Genomic DNA, 22,624 nt, shown 5'->3' on the forward strand with positions numbered 1-22,624 from the left:
ATAACTACATTGAAAAGCAATCCTTTATGTTTATGTGAGTGAAGTAAATATAATGTTCACAAATATTTTCAGAATATGAACCCAGTTTTAAAATGAAGCCTTATCCAGATCATAATTCTGGAGTGTCTGACAAACTGAAAGCTAGGTTTATTATTTTAATCTGGAAGACTCTGCCAAGCCTTTTTAAACTGCTGCCACGTTATCCAGATCCACTTATGCCAACCCTTTTCTGCTCTGTAGCTGCAACCCACCTCTGCCCCTTTTACTGCCCCAGTCTCCATCCTTCTTCAATCAGCTAATTTTCTCCTTCATTTCTAGTAAGCCACCAATATCCAAACCCCAGGGGTAAGACATCTTCATTCTCATAAATCTGCCCATTCTATCATTATCAGCAATGCTAAACTCTATGTCCTCTACTGGGGTCTGAGCGCCAAAAGATTTTAGTTAATTAATGTCCAAAACTCTCTCAATACAATTCAACCTGCTGATTTTGATAATGATCCTTACAAACATGTTTACTAAAGTATGTTAAAACACTAACTTAGTTATCAACCAAATATGCACTTGTTGTTTTTTCTTAGAAACTGTACATTATTGCTAACTTTATATGAACCATACAAAAGTGAAAATAGTAATTTCACAATGTGGCAATCATTCTTGGGCTTTAACAAATTACTAGTAATGCATTACTTTTGACAGTAACTGATATTATAACACCTTTCTCTTTACATAAAGTAACTCAGATGTATTTACCCTATAGTGTTGAGGTCTTTACAGGGGGTCCGCGACCCCTAAGGGGGTCCACGGAGTTACCGCATGGGGGTGACCAAAGTTTTATTGATTTGACTTTTTTTTTTTTTTATGTCCACCATGAAATTTTTTCCAGTAATTGAAATGTCTTTAAATACACATCAACATAAATTCAACACACTGTAGTAAACAGGTAAATGGAGGCAGAGGATGTCTTTCAGTCATCAATGCACACATTCAAGCTGGGCACCGTTTCATTCATAACACCTGTCCTACCGAGGAATCCGAATCAGAATAAGAAATCCCAGGGCGAAATTACTTTGCTTACATTGCTCCATATGTAATAGACTGACTATAGAACCATTTTGTTATAACACAATTTTATACAATATACATAGCCTAATTAGGGGGTCCTACATTGAAGACCCCTGCTACAGTGTGTTTGTTCATTACTCGTTACTGAATGATCGGAAAAGGGAGATTTTTTAAAAATAGTGTACAATTGATTGCATTGACAATTTCAATTACAAACCAGTCAACTTTTTTTCTTTTATTAAATTTAATCAGATCAACCAAACAAACTAACAACAACATACCGGTAAGCAGGGGAAATGTAAAAAAAATTGTATTCTCCCTGGTATATTACAGGTGCAATGGTACAGTCAATATAGTAATACAAGTACAAGTATAAATACCAGCATTACGAGAAATGCTTATATATACAAAGATACAAAGGTAAGCTGCAAATGGCATTTGCAGCTTGCAAAGAAAGCATAACATGATCTATTCCAGGAAATCCTTCCATTTCCATGTTAAAATATATTAGTAGTAATAGTAGTAGTAAGTGTTGGGGCCGGTATGATTGAAGGAGAGCCGGCCAACGCACGCTGAAAATTAGGACCGGCCCACCGGGCAAATGCACAGATTACCAGTCCGAGCCTGGGCTAACTGTAGAAGCAAACTTCAGAAGGATCGAAGGAGGGCGGTGGTAGATCGGATATGCATGCCAGGAAAATAGAGCATTGGAAACGTCGGAGAGGATGGGGTTGGCCAAGAAGAAGACAGCGGTAAATTGGAGAAGCCCACCAGAGAGACCAGCGAGCGCAAGGACAGGTGGGGGTTAGCCGGACTCGCCTCTGGAGGCTAAAGGGCTGGTCATACTCCCGCAGTAGTGTGTCGCAGTGAGCATGTCACAGATATGACGCAGACATTTTTGATTTATGCTCAATATTGAAGCAAGTTTGTGCGAGAATGGAGGGACAGGAGGGAGAAAATGTGTGGGGATCCAGGTGGAAAAAGGGTCCCAGCGTTCTCGCGCACCATGCTCTTCTAGCTGGTCCAACTTCCCGATTCGTTTTCCATAATCACGGTCAAGCTAACAAAACAAGTCGGTAAGGTACCAAACAGGAGATACGCATAGTGTATGTCCTTCGGATGTAGATTTGACCAATCAGAGGCCTCCTGTCTGGGGTCACTTACAATATGGGAGATGCGCAGCTGACAGACTGCGGAGGGGGCGGGGACGTCTCTGCGTACACCGCGACACCTATGCAGACGACCTAGTTTCAAAGTATAAATCAGCCTTAACTGTTGGAGATGGAAGGAGGACAGAGTTAGATCATGGATTGTCATGTTGATTTGTAACTTTCTGACCCACATGCAGAATCACATGGAGAACCAGTGAGTTTTAAAATTTTATTTACAAAAAAAGAACAAAAATCTGGAATATGTTCAGGGGTAATCATCTGCTGAAGAGGGAGCTTTGCCTCCTTATATACATGCTAGTCACCTTGATTTCAAACTGTTCTCAGGTGTGGAGCAAAACAGGTCAGCCCAGCCACCAGCAAAGATCCTCTGTGAAAAACAGCAAAACTCCAGAGGCCCTAACATGGAAACTTTTGAAGACAGAATCTTTCAGAAAAATTAAAGAGATTTGCAAGAACCTTACAGAACTTTATCAAGTACCATGTCCTTGCACATTTCATCTCTTTAAGACTTTTTAGCCTCCTTCATGCTATAAGGTTTGTATTATAAAAGTCTATCAGTAAACAGAGATATGACTAACTTCAACCTAAAACATGGGGGTAGGACCCGATCAAACCATTGAGCTTCATCATGCCTGGATGTGAAACAGTATTTACAATACTGATTATAACTAAGACAACAAGGAGTCACAAACTAAATTTCTCTATTTCAAGAGAGTTAAGAGTTTAATCTACATTAGATTGAATATTTTAGACTGCTGTACTTACGTGCAACATAATTAGCTGACGTGATTCCAACACAATTTGTTTTTTGCAAGTAGGGAACATGAGTAAAAATCAGTCAGATGTAAAATGTCAGTAAGATGTGTGACAAGAGTGGCACTAATTTAATTCTGAAGTGGATATTCATCCCTCTGACTGTTTACTTCGAGCATTCAAATGAGCATTGCTAATGGCTTGCAGATCGTCAGACATATTCTGACTCAAAGATTTATTTCTAAGGGAAAATATACTGTCAGATTTGAATGCAAAAGCTTTAAAATCTTTATTGTAGTTTGTTTGATATTCTCCTTTCTATAAAATAATCAATGTTTTTTTTTTAAAACCATTTAATCTTGCTTCTTTACATCAATCCAGGCATTTATTGTAATTGTTTCTGCAATTTATTTGTTTTATTGTATAATTATTAAAAAATGAATGCACCTGTCTATTTCATTTTTATTCCAAACAATATGTGAATTAATTCATGTCTACAGGCTTTGCTTGACAATTCACATCTTTGTGAAAAGACTCTGATCATATTTTGCCTGAACAGATGCCTGCAATGAAACAAACAAGAGAGAAAAGCATTGATAGTGTGATCTTTAGCTGCACAGGTGGCCAAACAATCCGATACTGCTGTCTTTGTGTATTGATAAAAAGGGGAGACAAAACAGCCACATCAAACTGATTGCTACAGAGAAAGACATCTTCTTTCCTTTGTGGCCCATTCCTAGCTGATGAAATCATAAACTATTCAGAATGAAATCATCATATGAGCCTCCAACCTGGAGGAAACTTTCAAATGAAGCCTAATAAAGTTATGGCTCTCTGTCTGTGCAGACCTTCTGCAGTCAGGTTAAATCTAATTCTCAAGAGGAAGTTGAACATTAAAGACCCTTCTCAGATCAGCCCTGCATCCTGTTACCAACTCAGATCCAGTTAAAGAGAGCTCGCATATCCGCTTGCCAGTGTGGGGATCGGATCAAAATAGAGAGCGTGGACTCAGAACAGGTTGTGTCTGATTAAGTCTGCCCCTAGAGAGAGGAGGAGCCAATAAGATTGATGGGAAAGACACCAGCTTGGTTGTTTTAGATGGAGAAGATCATCAAGGGACTAATCAAACCTACAATAAACACAAAGTAAACACCCAGAAGAACTGGAGCTCATTCCGTTTGTGGCGAATTGGATTAAAATGCTTTTCTGTAATGGCTGTGTCATCCCTCAGGGACAGTGGGTGTCTCATCTCATTGATTTCCAGTGAAAATCAGATGCTGCACTGTTTTACAGCATCATTACAAAGCCTTTCACTCACTATGAAAGCTCATCACCAATCACATACACTTAAATGGAAAAATAAAAGTTACTTGTTTGTGGCTGGCAGTATCAGCTTGCAAATAAATACATTTGGGTTGTGCCCTGGTGAGGCATGTTAATTAGTTCACTTGGTGGTAGCCATTATACAAAATAATCAATTGCCCACAGCAGTGGAAGCAGGTGGGTTCGTTAGTCTGTTCTGCTCCTACAGGAGATGAAGGGAAAGGAAAGTGTTAGAGGAGACATCTCAAAGCTTTATCGCCCATCATCTCTCTGACTCTGATTCATTTTTACATGGCAGACAGTCGACCACTAAAGGCAGAGTAACATTCAACCTCTCTACCCTGTCCTTCAGTCCATTTTACTTCTGTAGTGTCACTCTTGTCAGCTCATCTCTTTTGATCTTTTTTCTTTTTTTACATCCCGCATTATCGAACACTGCGTACAAGCAGGCTTCAGACTTCTGTCTCCAAAAAGGGGTTGTAGTGACATTAGATAGCTCCTGGTGAGAAAAATCACAGAGACCTTCCAACTATCTGCTAGTCCTAATAGGAGTATTTGCTGCAGAGATCAATCAGAGATTGCTCTGAAAGATGTTTGTAATCTTTACCAAAAACTTTTAGGATTCTCTATTCAACTGTGTGTGTCATTAGACAGGTGGTAGGGGGAGGAAGAACTGAAGCGAAGAACATTAAACCTTAAAGGCATGGTCCTAGTCTTCGGTGACATTATCTAAACAAACCCCAACTCTGCATGCACATGTACACACATGTGATTTGCAATGCACACACACACACACACACACACACTGGTCCCCCATATATGGGCTGCAGGGCTGTGTTGCCATAGGAACGGGAAAAGGTAATGGCCATGTTCTTGAGCTGATGCCGCAGGGGGTGAGGGGCAAAAGCGGGCTGTGTGGGGAGGGCTGGTACTGAGTCAGAGTTACATACGAAAGTGAGAGAATTTAACTTATAATTTGTCATTTGAGTCTGCTGAAAGACAGAAATGGTTATGAGGAAAAACAAAAGAAGTGCAACAAGTTGACATCAACTGTGACACCATGCTGTTTGCTTTTAAGCAAAACAAACAGCTAATGTGGTTAATGCCATTAGTTCTGACAATAAGGAGATCCAGAGTGCAGTTTTTATTTCAGCGCTCTGTTATGTATATAAATGAACCTATATGGAATGAGTTCATCTTGTGAGCAACACTTTATTTGCATGACATCACTGAACACCACTGTGAAGTCCAAATAACTGCACCATCAGCCTGATAGTAGACAGTTTAGGGCTTAGGGTTCAAAATTGATTTAGCAAAGTTCAAGAATCTTATGATTGATCTTCAGTTAGTTTTTAAGATTGTTATCTTAAAGATTATTAACTATCTGCTGTGAATAAAGGCACAAACTCCTTGTCTTCCTGCCATGCTGTCATTTTATTTTTTAAAGAATATTTTTTTAACCTGTGGTCCACCCTTTGGTTCTAGACGTGTCTTAAAATCTTGTTTTATGTTAAAACAAAGTTAGATGTACAACCTGAAATATTTTTCATGACATACACAAAATTTACAAAGTAGCTGTGGGATTCATTGAATGTTAAACTTCCTGTAAAACAGCCAAAATGACAATATATTAAATGTTGCTAGTTTTTAGATTTGCAAAAATTCCCTTTTTTTTGCTGTCATGATTAGTTAGGTAGTTTGAGGCTGTAGTTAAAATCAGAAAAAGCTTAATTTGTGGCCCAAAAACAATTGAGTCTGAAATTTAGACCATAAAGCAAAATAAGATGTTTGTGTTTCAATTGAATAAAAATGGATAAGAAATAAAAATTTAATTTGTTGGAGAATCTAATTCTTAGGGAATCACTTTAATTTGATCAATGGTCCTAATCTTATGTAATCAGAATTAACCAGCCATAACTGGGATCACAATCCAAATATATGGCAACATGGTATAATGCAGAGTTTTCATAAAATAAATCAACAGGTATATTTAATATATCAATATATCAACTAGTAATGTGATGAAGTAGTAATTGATGTTGGTACATTAGTAGTGTAACTTCCAGGTTAACAGTGAAATATGATCGCAAAGTCACAAAATCACGCATCAGTCTGAAGAGGATGGAGCCATTACATCATGGTAAAAAGTAAAGATATTATACATATTGGGAAACTCTCTGCTTGGCCCAACACTATGACAACAACATTATTGATTTTGGGATCCAATAAATATTAAAACTAGTAGCGAAACAGTGATTTTTACAACAAAATCTTAGAAATGTTTTGCAGATAAAATGTGCTGATGTATTGGTCTAAATATATTTTTTCCAATAGAAAAGTTGATCGTTGTGCAGAGGCTAAATAAAAACATTGTACTTGATCAAATTTCTGCTCTGAGATTAAAAGTTTTTAATTCATGTTTGTTTCCTGCTAACAGATAGTCCATTTGAATGCATGTTTGGGAGGCAACAACAATACTTATCTCAGCTGTTTTCAGAGACATCATTATAACTAAATACAATAGATTTATAAATACAAGGATTTATAATAAACTGGCATCCAGTGGTTTGGGTGTGTGGGTGGATACCTTTTCGTTTACAGGTCTGAAATACATGAGCCAAGAAATAGAATGATAATTTTTAAGTATAAAATTAGTGCATTAAAAGGGTTTGAAAAAGTTTTTTGGTTGCAAACTTGCAAAGCTATTTTAAAGATCTTCAAAAAGACTTCATGAACACCCTTTGTGGATGAGAATAGCAGAGAGTAAAGAAATATATCAATTTGTATTGATCTAAATATTTAAACATGTAAAGACAGTAATGGATGATAGGAGGACTTCATTTACAGGACATTCTGCCAATTAGTGCAGTTTATCAGTTTTCTTATCTCCCCACGCTGGTGATCACCTGCTGCTGTGATGCTACTATCTTCCTCCCTTTCCTCCTCCTTTCCACTGCTCGATGCTTCCTTTTGTGTCACGTTGCCCACACATTGACAGGGTGGGTTTTAAAAATAGAGACGATCCACCCAGATTACAGAGTTTTAATTACAGAGCTGGAGATAGCATGGGGGTGTCTCAGACCTCTTTCAATGACAGGGTGTTGGGGGAACTGAGATGGGTGTGGAAGTCTGGAAGAGAGGTATAGTGAATTTAAACTGTGAGCTAATTAGTGCCATTTTACATAGTGTTGTTCTCAGGCTGTAACCGTTTATTAGACATGTACCCCTGGCTGTGCTGTGAAAATGTACATCTTGGGTACATAAGTTATTTTTACTTCAGGAGCATGTGAGGGCAGCAGAAGAAAACAAGGCGAATAAGTCCATTAGGAAGGTAGAGTTAACTTAAATGAATCATTTACCTTCAAAATCCAGCGTTTCTGTTTCTTTTTAATTTTAGAGTGATCAGTGGGAAAAATAAAAAATATATTAATTGTAAATATACATATATTGATTTCAGAGATCTGTATCTTAATTGCAAAGAAAAAAACAGATTGAGGGATGTTTGCTCTGGCTGAATGACACAGACATTAAGAGAGACTATATAAGCAACGACAAAGGTTATTTCAATCTGAAAAACTCACAGAGAGAGAAAGATGCAATTAGAAGAGTTTATTGATACAATAGTTTGAACTTTGGCGCTCAGGCCTCGGCAGGAAACATAAACGCTGGTTTATACTTTAATGCAGATAAACTGATGTATGAGAATAAGGATATTCCCCCCGGGCCTGAAACTGGTGGTGGAGTTTAGATAGGTGAAGTTTGGTTAATCCATAGAGGCTGGTATACAGGGTGATGCTTGAGTTAGATGTCACTGAATGAACAAAGTTTGCATAAACTGTCCATGAAGAGCAAGCATGAAGCGACTGTGGAGAGAAAAAACTCCCCTTTGGGAAGAAATCTCTGGCAGAACCAGGCTCAACGTGGCGGTCTTCTGCCGGACCGTTTAAAGTGACAGGGAACTCCATGAAAGTCTGGAGGGAGTACACACTGGAGGTGAGGTTGAAGGAGCATCGAGGAGGAGTCGGATGAGCTTACTACAATGGTGGAGAAGGGGATTGGAGGTAAGTTGATTTGTCGAATCAAAGTCCGACATAGGAGCGATGGATCTTGCGCTTGTTGAAGAGCAGGCCTAGAGATGATTTGGAGTGGCTTTAAGTAGAGCGCTGGAAGATGATTGGGCATCAAGGAAAGTGGCTTGAAGCGGGTTGGCTGCGTCGGAGGCGGATCAGCCTCAGATTGAATGGAAGTAATCAGAGTTTCTTCAGTTGAATTTCCGCCTTAGCTTCATTTCAATCTGAAAAACTCACAGAGAGAGAAAGATGCAATTAGAAGAGTTTATTGATACAATAGTTTGAACTTTGGCGCTCAGGCCTCGGCAGGAAACATAAACGCTGGTTTATACTTGAATGCAGATAAACTGATGTATGAGAATAAGGATATTCCCCCCAAAAATTGCCGAGGTACAGGCCTGAGCGCCAGCATATGCAGAAAGCGGAGGGAGAAGGATGAGTACAGAAGGACTTCATATGCACAGGCTGATACACGTGATAAATGAATAATCATGACAGGGATCATAGCAGTGAGCATGGCAGAGAGAAAATAAAGGAGTTTTGCAGAATGCTTAGCAGGGTGCATTGCAGGAAGCATGGAAACATTGCAGGGAGCATTGCAGGAAGCATAGGAACATGCAGGGAGCATTGCAGGAAGCAAGGCAGGAAACGACAGGGGATGTGGCGAGGAAGCAGGTTGGAAACACACAGGGAGCAGGCAGGGAGCAAGGCCAGGGACCACAGGGAGCATGGCAGGGAACAAGGCCGGGGACCACAGGGAGCATGGCAGGGAACACACAGGGAGCATGACAGGGAACAAGGCCAGGGACCACAGGGAGCATGGCAGGGAACACACAGGGAGCATGGCAGGGAACACACAGGGAGCATGGCAGGGAACACACAGGGAGCATGGCAGGGAACACACAGGGAGCATGGCAGGGAACACACAGGGAGCATGGCAGGGAACGGCCAGGGAGCATGGCAGGGAACAAGGCCAGGGAGCAAGGCCAGGGAGCATGGCAGGGAACAAGGCCGGGGACCACAGGGAGCATGGCAGGGAACAAGGCAGGGGACCACAGGGAGCATGGCAGGGAACACACAGGGAGCATAGCAGGGAGCATGGCAGGGAACAAGGCCAGGGAGCACACAGGGAGCATGGCAGGGAGCATGGCAGGGAGCACACAGGGAGCATGGCAGGGAGCACACAGGGAGCATGGCAGGGAGCACACAGGGGGCATGGCAGGGAACAAGGCCAGGGACCACAGGGAGCATGGCAGGGAGCACACAGGGAGCATGGCAGGGAGCACACAGGGAGCATGGCAGGGAGCACACAGGGAGCATGGCAGGGAGCGCACAGGGAGCATGGCAGGGAGCGCACAGGGAGCATGGCAGGGAGCACACAGGGAGCATGGCAGGGAACACACAGGGAGCATGGCAGGCAGGTAAAGTGGCAGGGATCACACGGGGAGCGTGGCAGGGCGCATGGCAGGGAACATGACTCACGGGGAGCATAGCGGGAAGCATAGCAGGAAACACCCAGGGAGCATGGCAGAATGCAAGGCAGGGAATGAGGCAGGGAACACACAGGGAACATAGCAGGGTGCGTGGCAGGGAGCAATGATTTAGCAAAGATGAGAATATGTTTTAAACCACCACCAGTATTCGAAGTTAGCTTACCTTACAGACAGAGAGAGCGTTGAGCTGCTAAGATTGAAGAGTGTTCAGGGCGGATATAGGATTTATAGGCTGAAAAAGTCTATCGGCCCAACTGCTGGAGAGAAGCCACAGAGACACCACGAGCAGCTGTTTTGTGGCTGCCCCTATCCTAAATGAGTGGCTGGAATAATGACTGGATGAAAAGCCACAGATTCTAATAGTATTCTGAGATGGTCTTGGAACCAGCATGGTGACGCGGGAGAACCCTTGCGCGTGACGAAGTGGCTTGAAATGAGGGAAAAACTTTTGCCGCTTTGAACAGGTTAAACATGGTGATAAACGGGCAAAGGGGCCATCTGTACGTAAGATAGAAATAAAACAAGGGCCTTTCCTTTAGAATGATTCAAGATATTTGTAAGATCGATGTGGAAACGAAGATCCGAAAGAGACAAATGCCGGGAAGGATCGAAACGACTATTAGTTGAAGTGAAGCTAAACCTGATTTATGTAGAAACTGGAGGAAGTAAAGACGAACGAAGAGAGTGGGTTAGTTAAGGATGAGTTCTTCTAGCGGAGGAACGGGGGTCGGAAGGAGATCGGCAGAAGGACGAAGATGTGGAAGGTCTGAAATTTAAAACGAGAAAGAGCATCAGCAGCATGGTTAGAAAGACCAGGAACGTGTCGAGCAGAGATGATGGAGTTGTAAGAGACTGCTTGCCAAGTTATGCCTCTAATGAATGGCATGAGAGATTGAGAGGAGGAGCGACCTTAGAGATGGCGTCAACGACTGCCATGTTGTCGCAGAAGCGGATATGCGCATTCTCCTCCAAAGCGGGCCCCACAGACGGCAAGCTACGGCTAAAGGTAAACCTCGCATAGCGCAAATGACTGAGAACTAGTAAAAGAGGGAGGCCATGAACCAGCAAACACCTGTCCTGAAAGAAACCCCCCAAAACCTACGGATGGGGCAGCATCCGTGAAAAATTGGAGCGTGTCAGCGTTTGAATGATGCCATCTAAAATAATTGCCCTTCCATTTACAAGAAGTCTAGCCCAGAAGGAAGGATCGGAACGGCAACCTTCGTCCAGAGAAACCTAATCTAAGAGAGAGGGAACAGAGTTAGCTAGGTCAAGCAGTTGGGAAATGAAGGAACGACCATGATGCGCACAGCAAAATAAGGTGACCAAGCAAAGAAGCAACTGACGTTTGGAAATAATTGATGCAGAGCTATAAGACTGAGAAATCTCACGAATCTGAGACAGCTTGTCTGCGGGCAGGGATGCCATCATGGCCACTGAAACGAGAGCTATGCCTAGAAACATAATTTGTAACAGGGCCGATGGTTTTTCTTCGGACAGGGGAACACCAAGTGAAGTGAAGTGAGATGAAGAACGCATGGCAAATGAGTAACATTAAGGAGAATCTGACACAGAGCTTCTGAGATTATCAAACAGACAATGACTGCTCCTGCAGCGGAAGGTGAGACGGACAGCAAAGTAGAACAGAGACTTCCATTTAGCTCCGAACAGGAGCCAGGAGCAGACTCCGAAATGAAAACCTTGAGACAGACCGGTAAGAATGAAGTTGACGAAAGTGCGGTCGGATGATGGGTAAGATAAATTGCCAATTCAGAAATAATGATGGGCGTAGAAGATGACGGGCTATTAATGTTTGAAGGTAGATTTCTCATGAACAGAACACGACGGGGACGGACGGACTTGGATGCGCATCCTAGCAAAGCTGCAAATGTGGAGAAACTGCAATTAGGAAAGGTGCATGTACTTTCATTAAACTTATTACAGATGGGTCTGGAATAGAATATCTGGACGTATCTACCAGAGTCTGTGGGCTGGGCAAGTGTAGAAGAGAACGGAGGAGGAATAGATTGAATGCTAGACTTAAAGGGTATAGATGGGCAAAACGCGCTCGGATGATTTGAAACAGCTGTAATGTCACCTGCTGAGGCGACTTGATGTTCAACTTCACAGGAGGGGAGGGTGAGAGAAACTAAATTAATATATTTCCCTTATATAATATTGCAACAGGCAAGGAGATACGTTAGAATACATAGAAATATATAAACTGCCTGGATGGAAAGGGCGGGGGAAGCATAATGAGCAGAATGAAAAAAAAAAAAGAAAATTATAATAGAAACATGGTTAGATACGTCTTACCTAGAGCTGGCTCAGGGCGGGCGTAGGCGAGTGTGAATGTAGGAGGAGGAGGAAGGGGATCCCGCTGCGAAGCTGAAGGCAGTGATGACGTGGCAGTGTGGGGATTTCCCAAGGCTTGGACACGTGCAGACAGAGTCTGAACAGAGCGATTTAGAGAGTACAGGGTGGAGCATAGAGAAGCCGAAAACTGGTCAACTGCGGGAGGATTGTGGAAGGGTGGAGCCGCTATGGATTGAGAAACTGACATGGTGGGAACATCTGAAGAAGGACCTGGGTTTGCGTCGGAACGGAGAGAGGGACCGGGCGCTATGGCGGCTGGAGCTGGGACGTTCTCTGCTGCGTTTGCATGACCGCTTACGAACCCTGGAGCGGAGTGCGGAGGACGGAGATGAGAGAGCGGCTAGACGGGAACTCCTTCGAGCCGGAGGATTGGAGGTAAGTTGATTTGTCGAATCAAAGTCCGACATAGGAGCGATGGATCTTGCGCTTGTTGAAGAGCAGGCCTAGAGATGATTTGGAGTGGCTTTAAGTAGAGTGCTGGAAGATGATTGGGCATCAAGGAAAGTGGCTTGAAGCGGGTTGGCTGCGTCGGAGGCGGATCAGCTTGTTGAAGAGCAGGCCTAGAGATGATTTGGAGTGGCTTTAAGTAGAGTGCTGGAAGATGATTGGGCATCAAGGAAAGTGGCTTGAAGCGGGTTGGCTGCGTCGGAGGCGGATCAGCCTCAGATTGAATGGAAGTAATCAGAGTTTCTTCAGTTGAATTTCCGCCTTAGCTTCATTTTTTCCCGCTTAAAATTAATCGTTTTTTTTATGTTTTGTTTTGGAGTTTCAGGTGTAGCATAGATGGTTATATACTTTCACCCTCATCTCAAGAATTCAGGATTTAGATTCATTTCGGCATCAAATTAAATGGGCTACATTGATATTATAGTAGCTTTAACATAATGTGTACAAAAGATATGAAGAAGGGAAGAAATAATAACCAATGCAGTGTGAGAAATTTTGTAAAATTGACTCAAAAATACTTTGGATTATTTGTGATAATATACAAAGCTAGTTTGCTGCTTTTCTTAACTTTTTATTTTTTTGTTCTAGTTGCAGCAGTTTTCATTTGCATAGGTTTTGTGTGTTTGCAGGAAGTTTCCTCTTTGCTGCTCTCTATTTTTTGATTGGATTTTTGTGTGTATGTGTGTTAATTCATGTTTTGTATTTGCTCATTTAAATTTTGTGTTTGCTGGACCTTGGCAAGCATATAAAAGCACCTTGTTTTAAAAAAAAATAGAGCAAAAACAAGGAATAAACCCAAAGAAATAAAATGTAGTAAGGCAACAGGGCATGATAACTTAATCGTAAGACTTTTGTATGCAACTACTGCATAGAAATTCACAAGGTCATAGTACCTGATTTTGCCCCAGTTGTTCTGAAGAAAATTGAACCCTTCCCAAACCCCCACACACCAGCTCAACCAGCCTTTCAGTAGCTCAACATGATAAATGCAATAAATTACATATTGCAGTATATGAAACTATAATTTCCATTAGATCTCAAACCCTCCACCTTTGAAGTGTAAGTATTTTCAGTTGAAATGTTTAACTGACTGTGTAACAGAATTCAAAACTGCTCTCACTGCAAATATTAGAGCATAAATTTAGACTTGCAAAAACATTACTACTGACTTTTTGCCTATTCAAGTTTAAACCTAACGGCATAACTACAACCAACTTTTCCTGCTTTATTGATCTGAAAAATTAATATATTTATCAGAGCCAAGTCTGAGGATTATTAAGCTGTAAATAATTCCATGACCATAAAAACATATTGGCTGTATTAACTTTTCTACAAGGTAGCTAAAGACTGAAAATCAAAACCAAAAGATAATGGAAAACTTTGATTTCAGACTGTCTCTAAATGCAATTAATCTAAAATGTACAAAACTGATCCTCATTCTAAATTAGCTTTGTGTTACTTTATCTATTGAGACAACGTTTACAGGCTGCTTTTGGAAGCAAACGTATATAATTGTTGTAAGACAAACTTTTAAAAGGCCAAGAAAATTTCCCACTGCTAGTTTTACCCAGCAGGAGTTGGCATGCTGCAGAGATCACATTGAAAACACAACATACCAGCCTGAAAGAGGTGAAAATAATCAGAACGCCTCAGTAAAACACCTTCAGACTTCTCTGTAGTTCACCGCCTTCCTCTTCATATGTTTACTGCAATGATAAATCAACATTAAATAAAGAGGATCTCTTTCTAATAAAATTTTTAAATCCATTTCAACATATATATATATATATATTTTTTTTTTTACCTCTGAAGCAATCCTCCTGACGTTTGTCTTTATTATCTGTATCTTAAAAATCTAATTACAAGCAGTGCAAATCCCAAAGCTTAAAGAACATTGCAGACGGTTGATTTCTTCTTTAGACAGTGTTTATTTTTCCTTTACTCAGCTCATCCAGTTTTAGCTCTCAAAGTGAGTTTTTTAAACAAAGTAACAATTCTGCAGGTCAGTGTAGTGATCACAGATGGAGGAAGAGTGTTTCTGTTGTGTGGGTGAATGTGTGCCCATATGTGTGTGCAGACTGATTCTTGTGTTTTGGCACCTTGATTAGCAGAGCCTGTGTGTGTTGGTGCTTCAGTAAACAGCTTCAAATTTCATGCTGAGGATCCTGTTAATAAATTCAGCTGAAGTTGGTACATATGGTGAGGACGGAAGATATTTATCCACTTTTCAAAGTGTAAAACTGTTCTTGCTTTAAGACGCTTTATTCAAATTCAGATGGGTCTGTGACAGAATTAAAGCTCTCAATTCTTGTAACAGCTGTAAATGGACATTCCCATTAAATAGAGTTATGTTTTTAATACTCTTTATCTCTGTGATTGTTCAGTCATTCTTTTTTTTTTCAAGAGTGGAAATTTTCCTCTCATATTATAAATATTTTTTGTGCTTTTTTACTCTCTCTGTGCCTGCAGGCAGAGAGCCTAATTATCGTCCAATCGCATCTCTCCAGGTAGCCCATCACTGTCCTACAACATCTCCCAACCGTCATGATTCTCAGCTCTGCTACTTCAATTAGAGCCCGGTGGCCCCGTCAAGACGGGAATGGCAAACTGTCACTGTGCACAAACTAAACTCTAGATTTCACACTAACAGCACTTCCTGCCTGCCCGTCACACTGCCAGCATGTTTGCAAGCGCTCAGATATTTTATTAATGGTAAACTCAGAAGCAGAAGCATGTATGACAGTTGTATGGCTTATATATACACAAGTTTTGTTTGGGTGAGTGTTTAATAGATTCTTGTTTGAGTTGTTTCTTTCTCCTTTTAATGTAGCATATAAGAAAATATAGGGATTTACCGACTACTAATGAGAGGATAATACAATCTAAACGTTTTATGGATGTCACTAACAATTCATGCACCCTGTAGGATTTGTCAAAATGCCAAAGGCACATTCTGAGATTAAAAATTACATGAATATAAAAAAGTCTCTTCAATTGTTCCTATTTCTTACTGAAAGACTCATTTAAGAAACCAAATGTAATCTAATGACAAATATTGTTAGATTGTTTGAGAAATTGAATTATTCTTCTTTAGTTTTTCACTTTTTTCCCTCTCCTTTTCACAACTATCTTACTTCAACAATAGCTGAATTTATTTAGCTTTTTTTCTCTCCAGGAGAAATTTTGTATATTTAAACATAGCACTCTAATCATATGCTAAATGTCAACAGCAGGTTTATTTTTATATGTGTGAAAGCAAAACACTTTAGAATACTGTATCTATTGCAGTAATCTTATAAGGACGGAATAAATAAGGACAAATGTGACTGAAATAACTACATGTTTAAAATGAGTTTTAAAATGTCACAGTGAGTGCAGGGAGTGGCCCAGACTGACCTATATCTAAGGCACAAAGCCCATTTATATTGCTGGGAAGGAGTTAAATTATTTAGCGATGTGAGTCACAGCCAAACAAACACTGAGTGACAGGGCGGTGAGAAAATTGATCTCAGCACCTCACAATGTCGACCTCCAACGGATGCAATGTGGGTTAATTACCTGCAGCTGCCCACAGGGACGAGGTCAGCATAGAAAACTGACACGGAGAAGACAATCAGACCAGCCCCATATAGAGATAAATGAGGGTGTTTGTGTTCATGTGTGGTCCCTTTATGCTTTGACAAAGATTTATCTAATCTCTTTTAAAGAAGGCATTTATTTGTTAAATATTTCATTGGACAGTGCTGACGTTTTTTGTTGTTGTTGAGTGCAGGATGTTGAGGATGCTCATTAGAGGGAATTTGCATATTTTTGTGGAAAGAAACCAAATGATCCTCCTCAGTATCAGATCATTTTGAAACAAAAGCAGTTTGATTTTTTAAATAGTAAAATTGGGTTCATTTCGTCTTAACTTGCAAGCAAGTTCAATTATCGTGAGATTTGTGTATTCATGAACTCCAAAAAAACAAACAAACAAAAAAAACATCTTGCCCCTATATGGAACTGTTTAGGACCAATGAAATGCAGTGACGTGTGTGATGTCAACACGCCAACCAATCGTGAAAAGCTGAAGCAAAACAAAGATGGCTGCATCTGTTTCAATTAGAATACCCTCAATCTCTTTCTAGATAATAAGCAAAACAACGAATTTTGCCGTTTTGGATAGGTAAGTGTGTATCCCGACTGGATTTGGTAGGAGTTTGATTTCTCAGTTAACACCACTGGTTGTGAAACAAATCAAGAGTGTGGTATGGCACAGATGCCACTGCTGCTGTGACTGACTAAACGCTTAAGAAGGGAGGCCTGTGCCACCGTGTGTCCCATTTGATTTACCCCATCAACAGGTGGCATTTTAGCTGGATACAAGTAGTTCAATTTAAATACTACACATTTTGAGCTTAGCATTTTTTCTGCTTGTTTTGCTGAAAGAGTTTTATGAAGTGGAGTTTTACAATTTTGTTGCCATTGTTTGCACACAGCAGAAAGCTATCTGAAAGACTCAAATATTTAGAAACGCAAAGAAGTTTGGATGGTCCCACTATTGTATAGGCTGGCTAGCCAGACTGACTTACACAGGGCTTAAATAACAGAGTAACGTTTTATTGGTGCCTTTTTATTATGTACCAAAAGAGCTGTCTATATTGTACTAATTCCTACAGCTGGTTGCTATAACAGCTTTTCATTTTAAAATGTTTTTGTTTTTTACAAATATCATATACTGACATCACGTCATCTCACTGACTCTAATGTGACATTTTTTGTCCGGATTTTGAAATCAGGCTCTATCCACCCCTTGCTATACTAGTTCTTCCTTGTGTGCAAAGAAAAAAATAACAGTTTTAAGTCTAATATAAAAAATATTTTGAATATAGTTTATTTTGTTGACATATATATTACGCTAAGACATTGCATTTACAACGGAAAGACACTATCCATCCGTCCATCCATTTTCCATCACGCTTATCTCAAGCGGGGTCGACAGGGGTGCTGGTGTCTATCTACAGCTGTTTACAGGCGAGAGGCGGGGTACACCCTAGACAGGTAGCCAGTCCAACACAGGGCAACACGGGGAACAAACGGACAAACAACCATTCACATACTCACACCTAAGTAGAATTTAGAGAAGCTAATTTACCTAAAAGTCTTTTTTTTAAGAGCTTTTAGACTGTGGGAGGAAGCCGGAGTACCCGTAGAGAATCCACTCATGCTCAGGGAGAAGATGAAATTGAATCATCGTATGCAAGCATAATAAAAACATGAATGTCAAAAGTCATTTAGTATAATTTTATCTTCTCTTTCCAATTTAACAGATATAATGAATCTGTAGGTAAGAGGTCTTGAAGTACATTGAGTTGAGCATGTATTCATTAGCTTAGCTTTGTACATTTGTACATTCCTTCTTTAAAAAGAATAAATGGAACACGATTAAATTAATTCCACAAATATGTTCAAATCTTTAAAGGTTATAAACAGTTCAAACAGATAAAGTCTGCTGTACTAGTGCACAGTTGCCTGCAGAATGTAGCAGTACATTACTTTATTGCAAATAGAATCACATGTGTCTTTATGCATTGTTTAACACAGTATTATGATTGTATGCTTTTAAAAAATCTTATCTATTTCAAGAAGCGATATAAAAAAAATTAATGGGTCGTAGTTGTACCACAACTCTTTCATTATTGCCTTACGGCAACATGTGCAACACATGCAATTTCACTTAATGTTACACTGTCGGCTTCAGGCAACAATTGCATTTTAAAAGGTTTCCATTATTACCTGTCAAATAGATTGCAACAAACTAGGAAAGTTACTTTTTCTTCATTCTGTAAATTGATTTGATTTTTCCCAGGGGAAAAACTGTTGTTTTCAAACAATTTTTGAATAAAATTATTAAGAGAGTACATCTGGTCATGTGTATAAGTTTTATTGAGTGGATTTCTAGGTGCAGCCAATGGCCAGAGGGGTCTTGGAATCAGAGGATTCAACTGTGCTTTGTTTCAAAAGACATGACTCTTCTGGCTCCTGCATAGGAAGAACTACAGCCTGTACTGGGGTGCAAGTGTGAAGCAGCAGGGATGAAGATCAGCTCTTCCAAGTCAGGGGCCACGGTTCTCAAACATCAACAGGTGGCTTGTCTTCTTCAGGTCCAAACGGAGCTCCTACCTCCACTATAGGAGTTCCACTATACCTTAGTTTGAGTGAGTGGAGAATGCAGTGGGAGACTAACAGACAGCTTGATAATGTTTCAATTCAATTCTGTTTATTTATATAGCGCCAATTTACATATTTAATCTAATGGGACTTTACAGAGACAATTCAACCAGATCATACAGTTAGATTGGTTTAAAGTTTTCTATCTAGGGAGAACCAGCGGATTGCATTGATTCATTGTCTCAACAGCAATCCCTCACACCAAGCATGCATGCAGTGACAGTGGAGAGGAAAAGTTCCTTTAAACTGGAAGAAACCTCAAGCAGAACCAGGCTCAGTATTAGCGGCCAACTGCCAAAGCCGACTGGGATTTAAGGAGATAGAAGCATATATACAAAAAGGTAACTGTTAATTAGCTCCAAAGGTGGCCCTGTCCAGGAAAGACACAGCCACGTAGATAATCTCCCAACCAGTTCCCATGTCAGGGGATGAAAAGGAGCACTTACAGTTGGTCATAGTAAGAGAAACAGAACTACATTAAAAAACAGGCCAAGCTCCTGCATCTCCTGCATAAGATGGAACTTGGCGATTTAAGATTTTGTATGTGAGAGGGAGGTTTTTAAATTCCATTCTGGATTTGATTAGAAGTTAATGGGGACAAGGTAATTGGTAATTCTATTAATTAGGAGCACAAATATAGTAAAGAGAATTGTCCCTAGCACTGATACTACACAGGTAAGGATGGAGCCTGAGAAGGATTTATCATTAACAAGACCATACTGAAATCTGTCAGATAAATAAGATTTAAACAACAAAGTGCAGATCCCTTAATTCCTACAAAATGTTCAAGCTTTTCTAGTGGAATTTTAAGATCGACTGAATTAAATGAGGCACTGAGATCCAAAAGGACCAGTCGAAAGGTTTAGCAGTTGAAGCTGTATTTAAAAGTGCATCTGGACACTGGATCCAAGCACCGAATTATTGCTTGTTTCAGTTTTTAAAGCTAAGGATCTTTTTAAGCCAGTTACTTCAGGTATTTTGAATCAGAGAGATATCCAATACCACACAATACCAGTCCTAGAGGACTTAAGTTTGACATCCCTGAGTCTGTTAAGAATGTTGGACAAGACTCTGGAGATGAAATTTCAAATGATGTAGTGACCCCCTGATGTCAAATTCCTGTGACAGAGGTTACTTAAGCAGCCAACACTGTTGCTGTGTCCGAGGGTACACCCTAACCCCTAGATCCTTCAATCACTTGATAAAGCAGGGACTATATAGTGGACTTTATAGTGAACTCAGTCAACTGACCGTTCGGACAGATGATCATAGCGCTTCGCTCCCTGTTTGTCATGTGACTCCGCCTCCACCGCACGGTGCACGGCTCGCTGTGACAGCAATTTCCATAATGCTTTGCGAGGAGAACTTTCCTCGCAAAGCATTCCGGGATACATCTTCTCATCTAGTGACCATGGATGATCATTGATTTTTAAGGTGCATTGTGGGAAATTTCGAGTCCACTACTTTTTCATTCACTGGACATTTGGACACTCATTTCAAATGTTTTCTTCCTCTTTGTCATGTGGCCTCTGGGTCTGATAGGCGAGACACACTGGTCTTCAGCTGAAGCCACGTTACCAGACTACGAAACAAGACTGCATTCTGTCTACGATTCAGAGAGAACAAAATATATTGTATTTTTCATCACAATCCAGCCTGCTCTGAAGCAGATGAGAGAAACGATCCAGTTTTTCACCTGGTCGACCCTTGCTTGCTGCCTACTGAAGAGGTCTGGCACGACTGTGTTGCCGAGGTGCTGCGGTGAAGCACTGAACCGCACTGCTGTTTAGACGATGGGCCACTGCCTATCAATGCCGCTGCAACAAAGCTATCAGGAGGAGACATCCTCATATAGCTGCTATAAGTGATCAAATCAAGCCCTGTAGATCTTTCTCTTAGTTTGCATCAGAATAATTCAAGACTCTCCCAAAACGGCCTGTTGGATCAGTGGACTGGGTTCCTGAGCAAACTGACCCGAAACGGACATTGTTCCCTCCTTTCTACCTAGCCAGAAAACACAGTTAACCTTTTCCCCTCCTTTTATGTGATAATTACTGTTGTGCTCTAAGCTTGGGTGAGGTTAGGATAGATATTTTCGCAGGAATTTCAGCTGTTGATGGTTTTTATGTAAGAGTTCTGAACTTAATGCTAATTCTCACTGAGCCTGACTGAAGAATCGGCACTCTGTTTTTCATTCTCTGTTTATTTTCCCCAGTTTCTAAAGTGCCAGTTTCGAGCTACTCCATCTTTGGCCACACTTATATGTAGTGGCGGCCATCTTAGGACAAAGTTTTACAGCTCGTTGTCTCGGCTCTGCCTTGAAGCCTGGCGTCCTGGTGCTGAGCTAACCCATTTTGTTCCAGTTATGCTACATTTCATTGCATTCAATGTAAAACTGTACATTCTTTCACTGTTTTGATTGCCTTTAAAATCTGTGCATCAGCTGTTATTCACATTTATCTGCAGCTATTTTAAAGGATACCCCTAATTTCATACAATACCTGTTTGGACCATACAGTACATTCCATACCTCAAGACTTGAACATTGCCTGTGAACAGACTCTTAGCCAATTTTTTAAATTTCTTATTTATTTATTTTTACTTTATATACTCTAATGCCAGAGGGAAATTACTTCTCTGCATTTAGCTCATCCCCTTGGGGAGCAGCGCTGGGTTAAGGGTCTTGTGGGAGTGGGGGATCAAACTCACAACCACAGGATTCAACCTCAGACCATATGCCCTAACCACTAGAACATCACTCCCCACTAAAATGGAAGGGGGCACCAGGATTTGAACCTGGGACCTCTTGATCTGCAGTCAAATGCTCTACCACTGAGCTATACCCCCTGTTTAATTAGTGTGGCTAGCTGTAAGTATGGCAATGCGGTCATATAGAGTCAGGAACTCATTCAGAGAGGTCAACCGAGGTAGCTTGGGCATTTGTTTTTAATACCCCCTGGATAGCATCGCTCCGAAGGGGTTCTAAGCTATCCCAGAAGATAGCTGAGGACATGCTGGAGGAATTATGTCTGCCTGCAGGACCTGAAACGCCTTGGGCTTTCCACAGAGGAGCTGTAAAAGGTTTGTGGGGAGAGGGAAGTCTGGGCATCTCTGATGAATAGAAGATGACGAGTACACTCACAAAAATAGTTTAGGCCGTTTAGTGGTCAAAACATGTTTTAAAGTAACGGCAAGGCAAAAAGACAGCATTAAACTTCTAAAAGCTATTTTTGCTTCCAATCAGCTTTGCAGGGTGTTAGAGGATCCATTTATTTTACGGTGAGATGTTTTTGAACAAGTTCCAGGTGATAATCTTCCCATAAGTGGCTGTCCCACATAACACCCACACCCAAGTTAAAACTTTGTAGAAAATGTCTGGAACAATATCCTCAGGACTTATGAGACAAAAATAGATATTTACTGACAACCAAACATAGCATAATGACAGCCCAGAACAGCTGTCAGCCTCAGGGGTGGATGGAGAATTATTCGGTTTTTGTTTACAGCAGTATGTCCAGACTAACTTGGGGTCATTATGTCAATGTGTTTTGCCATGAAATTAATCAAACAGAGTCATCAAAGGTCCCAACATTACTGTGATGTTACAGAGAGACCATTGAAGAGCTACACACAGACACAGACAAAAGTCTACAAACATAAGCTTACACCAATGTGAGACTGAGAGAGTTAAAAGGAGAAAGAATTGTTTAAGACA

General features: G+C 40.7%; 1 non-coding gene across 1 annotated transcript; it reads right to left on the reverse strand.

The window, feature by feature from the left end:
* Positions 1 to 21,684: 21,684 nt before the first annotated feature.
* On the reverse strand, positions 21,685 to 21,756 carry trnac-gca. The gene has a single exon. It is a non-coding gene; the product is annotated as a tRNA-Cys (tRNA).
* Positions 21,757 to 22,624: the final 868 nt, after the last annotated feature.

Source organism: Cyprinodon tularosa, unplaced genomic scaffold (assembly GCF_016077235.1).
Source record: "Cyprinodon tularosa strain WSP-4 unplaced genomic scaffold, ASM1607723v1 ctg105, whole genome shotgun sequence".
NCBI classification, from domain to species: Eukaryota; Metazoa; Chordata; class Actinopteri; order Cyprinodontiformes; family Cyprinodontidae; genus Cyprinodon; species Cyprinodon tularosa.